We start from the raw sequence: 6009 nt of genomic DNA, 5'->3' as shown, positions 1-6009 counted from the left end.
CAACGGCAGGCTGCCTCAGCAATGGCAGGTTGCCTTGGCAACGGCATGCTGCCTCAGCATTGGCTGACTACCTCCATCGTGGTGGGCTGCCTTGGTAATGCGGATGCCTCTTCCCCACAGAGCTGAACCCTCCCCGGTTCAGCTGCGCTTGCTGTGAAACTCTCAATCCAGAGAGTTTCTGATTGCCATTCTTTTGTGGGGGTGGTGGGACCAGCTGAGCCTGATCGCCTGACTCCCTGCCTCAGAGCCTTTTTTTTTCTTTTTTTTTAAGTTGGTGTTGCAGTCGCCTGTTGAAGAGGCACCGGGGTCTGTGTTTTTTCCCCTGCGGCGACTCACTGCGCTGGTTTTAAACAGCGGCACTGAGATTTGTGGCGCTTTTTTTGCCCTGGAATCTACTCTCCTGGTTCCCTGCTCAGTCCCCTTTTTAATCAGAGGAATGGGCGGCTTCCCGTGGCTCCAATCGCCAGCCAAAAGGGCACCCGGACCGGTGTATTTTGTATGGAGAACCGCTGCTCCGGGGCACCAACAAAGCAGCTGCATGGGGCAAAGCAGCAGTGCCAGCCAGCACAGCCGTGCTGGTGACCCGTGGAGCTCCTCCACCTGGGAATTGCCTAGTCTGTGGGCAATAAAAATGCGGTGTCCACTCACCCTGTGCGCTTTCACTGGGAGCTGCAATCCTGAGCTGCAATCCTAAACGGCCATCTTGGATTGAAAACGATGTAAATTCTTGATTATGTTGATGCTCATTACTTTTCGGTATTTTTTAGAAAGGCTGATACTGGTTGTTCCTTTCTATGTGTAGTAGTTCTTTCAGGAGCTCTTGTAAAGCAGGCCTGGTGGTATTGAAATCTCTGAATGCTTGCTTATTCACAAAAGATTTTATTTTTCCTTCGCTTATGAAGCTTAGTTTGGCTGGATGTAAAATTCTGGGTTGAAAGTTCTTTTCTTTAAGGATGTTGAATATTGGCCCCCGCTCTCTTCTAGCTTGTAGGGTTTCTGCTGAGAGATCTGCTGTGAGTCTGATAGGCTTCCTTTTATGGGTAACCTGACTTTCTCTCTGGCTGCCCTCAGTATTTTCTCCTTCATTTCAACCCTGGTGAATCTGGCGATTATGTGCCTTGAGGTTGGTCTCCTTGAGGAATATCTTTGTGGTGTTCTCTGTATTACCCGGAGTTGAATATTGTCCTGCCTTGCTAGGTTGGGAAAGTTTTCGTGAATGATATCCTGAAGTGTATTTTCCAGCTTGGATTGATTCTCTTCGTCACATTCAGGTACACCTATCAAGCATAGATTAGGTCTTTTCACATAGTCCCATATTTCTTGGAGACTTTGCTTGTTCCTTTTTATCCTTTTCTCTCTAATCTTGTCTTCTTGTTTTGTTTCATTAAGTTGGTCTTCGACTTTTGCTATCTTTTCTTCTGCTTGATCAATTTGGCTGTTAAAACTTGTGCATAGTTCGCAAACTTCTCGTGTTGTGTTTTTCAGCCCCATTAATTCACTTATATTCCTCTCTAAATTGTGTATTCTTGTTAACATTTCGTCAAACCTTTTTTCAAAATTCTTAGTTTCTTTGCATTGGGTTAGAACAAGTTCTTTTAATTCACAGAAGTTTCTTATCATCCACCTTTTGAAGCCTGCTTCCATTAATGGAACACACTCGTTCTCCATCAGGCCTTGTTCCATTGCTGATGAAGAACTATGATCCCCTGTAAAGGGAGAGGTGTCCTGATTTTGGGTATTCTCAGCCTTTTTAGGCTGTTTTCTTCCCTTCGTTATAAATTTATCCATCTGTAGTCTTTATAATTACCATCTTTATAACTAGGTTTCTGAGTGGACGTCCAACTTGTTGATTCCCAGCGCTAAAATCTGAGCAACCCATTGTGCCGGCCAAAGCAGCGGCATTATGATTGATGGTGCTTTTCTGACTCTGCACCAAGAACTGCCGCACCAAGGCAGCGGCAAAACTGCCTCGCTGGCCACAAGAGACGCGCTGGTGACCCTTGGCACTCCTCCGCTGGGAATCTCCTGGTGCGTGAGCAACAAAAATTCGTCTGAAAGTGTGGCGTCCCCTCATTCTCTGTGCTTTCACTGGGAGCTACAATCCCGAGCTGCTAGTGATCAGCCATCTTGGATCTCTCCCCAAGGACAATATAACTTTAAAAAAAAATACTGGAGATCATATTTTTAATAGAGTCTAAGCTTATTCTATTTTTAGATTCACTAACCTAATACAGTGTCTGACACATGATTGATACTCAATGAAGAATGAATGGCTAGATACCCTCAAAGTCAGCTTTGTTTTGTTTTTGTTTGTTGTTTTTATGTAAATAATCTGTTGCAAACATTTGTTAGACTCCTTGTTCTCTTAGTGATCACTGGAACTTTAGTGATACATGGATTATGTATTAGGTCCTTCTAGCATGTTGGATACAGCACTTAGTCATCTAATGAAATTTAATGTGATTGTCTAGCTTTCTTTCACCTCAGGTCTTTGTCCCCATATTTAAAATATATCAAGTATTTCTAAAACAAAAAATTCAATTTTGATTATATCAGTAGACAAAATGTTTACATATTTTTCTTCCTTCTACTATAGTAGATATTTTCAGGGAGAGAAATATTCAATACCAACCCCAACTAAGAGAGGTTTTTACCCTAAGCACCTTCTCTTCAATGAATAATTCTACTATTTCAAATTGTTAGTTAAAAAACATATTAAATTTTTATTGCAAAAAAATTTAAACACATAAAAATGTAGTTAAAAATAGTAAAAGAAAATACCAGATACCTATCCTCTTGATTCAACAATTATCAATAGCGCTTGAATTTAATCTGTTTTTAAAATATATGCCTTGACTCCTATTGTCCCTCCTGAGGTGGAAATTCTCAGATTCTTTCTCCTCTTCTGAGAACTTTTATTTTAGCCTCTTGTGGAAGGTTGAAAAATTATTTAGATAATCACATAAGCTCCCACCACCTCCATGTATATCATACACATAATGATCTGAGATATTAATTCAATTCCCAGTCACCTGCTGTTCGAGTGCCATTCCCACAGTGCTGCTAGATAGTTCTCTGTCCTGTTGGAGACATTTTTCCATGGGTCTCTCATATTTCTGCATACCTTGTGAGCAAAGCACTGACTTGCCCTTTCTTCCTGTAAAAGGATGTTTGTATAGTGAAGAGCTTTAAAAGCTGGAGCTACTGTCTCCCTCTAGAGCAAAGGGCAGGTGTACTTACTGACCATTACAAAAGATTCAGTTTCCCTAAGCTTAGGTTCTCCTCTGGTAACCCGACCTGCTGCATGGAATGATGTCACCTGACCCTCTGTGCCACCTGTTGGAATTGGGACTTAGGAACAAATGCAAAAACACAGATACTCTGGCTATTGCTATTGATGTGAATAATAAGCCATTCTTCATCTCTGATCCAGGAATCTTGGGTTTTCCATGAAACTATGGCAGGATAATTTTTTTGTTTGCAAGTAGGGTAAATGTCAGACTCTTGACAGTTTAGTAATGATGCTGACAAAGATATGGCTTTCTGGAAGAGGAAGGATTAGTCCACAAGCCTATTGGTAGGAACTGGGGATGTTCATGGGACATAGTAGTGAACTGATCAAATTGTATGGCCAACTGGGTAATAAATTGTCCTCTACTGCTTGCTAGTGAGAAGGAATTGAGAAGATTAACTGTAGGAATTGCAGGTTGAGTATCAGGAAGTAGGTTTGGGAACAGTTGTTCGAATAGTGCACTGCTTGTTGCTAACTCTCCTCTGGGTGAGGAAACTTCCTCACCAACTGAGGAGTCAACCTCAAATCTCTCCCATTGTAATAGCCAGCACTAAAATTCCTCTCTTTCAGACAAGTTACAGAGACACACATCTACACTGAGCATGAAAGGAGGAAAATCTGCTTGCCAGTATAGGCAAAACTCAGACAAATCGTTGGAACTGTGGCTGGTTTGCTTAGCAAATGAGGGATTGGGTAAGTAAAGCTAATTAAGAAAAACAGCAAAAGCTGGGCTTTTTAAAAATTGTACTTTTGTTCTGGGGTACATGTGCAGATCATGCAGAATTGTTGCATTAGAACATACATAGTAAGGTGGTTTGCCACCTCCATCCCCTATCACCTATATCTGGCATTTCTCCCCATGTTATCCCTCCCCACCCTCCCCACTCCCGCTGTCCCTCCCCTAACCCCATCCCAACAGACCCTAGTGTGTGTTGCTCCCCTCCCTGTGTCCACATGTTCTCATTGTTCAACACCCACCTATGAGTGAGAACATGCAGTGTTTGATTTTCTGTTCTTGTGTCAGTTTGCTGAGAATGATGGTTTCCAGATTCATCCATGTCCCTACAAAGAACATGAACTCATCATTTTTGATGGCTGCATAATATTCCATGGTGTATATGTGCCACATTTTCCTTGTCCAGTCTATCATTGATGGGCATTTGGGTTGGTTCCAGGTGTTTGCTATTGTAAACAATGCCACAATGAACACATGGGTTCATGTGTCTTTATAGTAGAATGATTTATAATCCTTTGGGTATATACCCAGTAATGGGATTGCTGGGTCAAATGGAATTTCTATTTCTAGATCCTTGAGGAATCACCACACTGTCTTCCACAATGGTTGAACTAATTTACACTCCCACCAACAGTGTAAAAGTGTTCCCATTTCCCCACATCCTCTCCAGCATCTGTTGTCTCCAGATTGTTTAATGATTGCCATTCTAACTGGCATGAGATGGTATCTCAATGTAGTTTTGATTTGCATTTCTCTAATGACCAGTGATCATGAGCATTTTTTCCTATGTTTTTTGGCCTCATATATGTCTTCTTTTTAAAAGTGTCTTTATATCCTGTGCCCACTTTTGAATTTGTTATATCCTATGCCCACTTTTGTGTTTGTTTGTTTCTTGTAAATCTGTTTTAGTTCTTTGTAGATTCTGAATATTAGCCCTTTGTCAGATGGGTAGATTGCAAAACTTTTTTTCCATTCTGTTGGTTGCCGGTTCACTCTAATGATTGTTTTGCTGTACAGAAGCTCTCAATTTTAATTAGATCCCATTTGTCTATTTTGGCTTTTGTCGCCATTGCTTTTGGTGTTTTAGTCATGAAGTCCTTGCCTATGCCTGTGTCCTGAATGGTTTTGCCTCAGTTTTCTTCTAGGGTTTTTATGGTGTTAGGTCTTATGTTTAAATCTTTAATCCATCTGGAGTTAATTTTAGTGTAAGGTGTCAGGAAGGGGTCCAGTTTCTGCATTCTGCACATGGCTAGCCTGTTTTCCCAACACCATTTATTAAACAGGGAATCCTTTCCCCATTGCTTGTTTTTGTCAGGTTTGTCAAAGATCGGATGGTTGTAGATGTGTGGGGTTGCTTCCGAGGCATCTGTTCTGTTCCATTGGACTATATATCTGTTTTGGTACCAGTACTGTGCTATTTTGATTACTGTAGCCTTGTAGTATAGTTTGAAGTCAGGTAGTGTGATGCCTCCAGCTTTGTTCTTTTTGCTTGGGATTGTCTTGGCTATGCGGGCTCTCTTTTGTTTCCTTATGACATTTAAAGTGGTTTTTTCCAGTTCTGTGAAGAAGGTCATTGGTAGCCTGATGTGGATAATGTTGAATCTATAAATTACTTTGGGCAGTATAGCCATTTTTACAATATTGATTCTTCCTAACCATGAGCATGGAATGCTTTTCCATCTGTTTTGTCCTCTCTTATTTCCTTGAGCAGTGGTTTGTAGTTCTCCTTGAAGAGGTCCTTTACATCCTTTATCAGTTGTATTCCTAGGTATTTTATTCTCTTTGTGCAATTGTGAATGGCAGTTTGTTCTTGAATTGGCTCTCTTTAAGTCTGTTATTGGTATATAGAAATGCTTGTGATTTCTACACACTGATTTTGTATCCTGAGACTTTGCTGAATTTGCTTATCAATTTCAGGAGATTTTGGGCTGAGACAATAGGGTCTTCTAAATATACAATCACGTCATCTGCAAGTAAAAAC

At 41.0% G+C, this 6009-nt stretch overlaps 1 long non-coding RNA gene across 1 annotated transcript; it reads left to right on the top strand.

The window, feature by feature from the left end:
- Positions 1-4734: 4734 nt before the first annotated feature.
- LOC116560967 lies at positions 4735-5796 on the top strand. The gene is made up of 3 exons (XR_004273239.1): positions 4735-4883; positions 4973-4976; positions 5785-5796. It is a non-coding gene; the product is annotated as an uncharacterized LOC116560967 (long non-coding RNA).
- The last annotated feature ends 213 nt before the right edge of the window (positions 5797-6009 follow it).

The sequence above is a fragment of the Sapajus apella genome, unplaced genomic scaffold, assembly GCF_009761245.1.
Source record: "Sapajus apella isolate SASKATOON/1434 unplaced genomic scaffold, GSC_monkey_1.0 scaffold28, whole genome shotgun sequence".
Lineage (NCBI taxonomy): Eukaryota > Metazoa > Chordata > Mammalia > Primates > Cebidae > Sapajus > Sapajus apella.
Note: the sequence above shows the minus strand (reverse complement) of the source record. Positions and strands in the feature narration are given on the sequence as shown.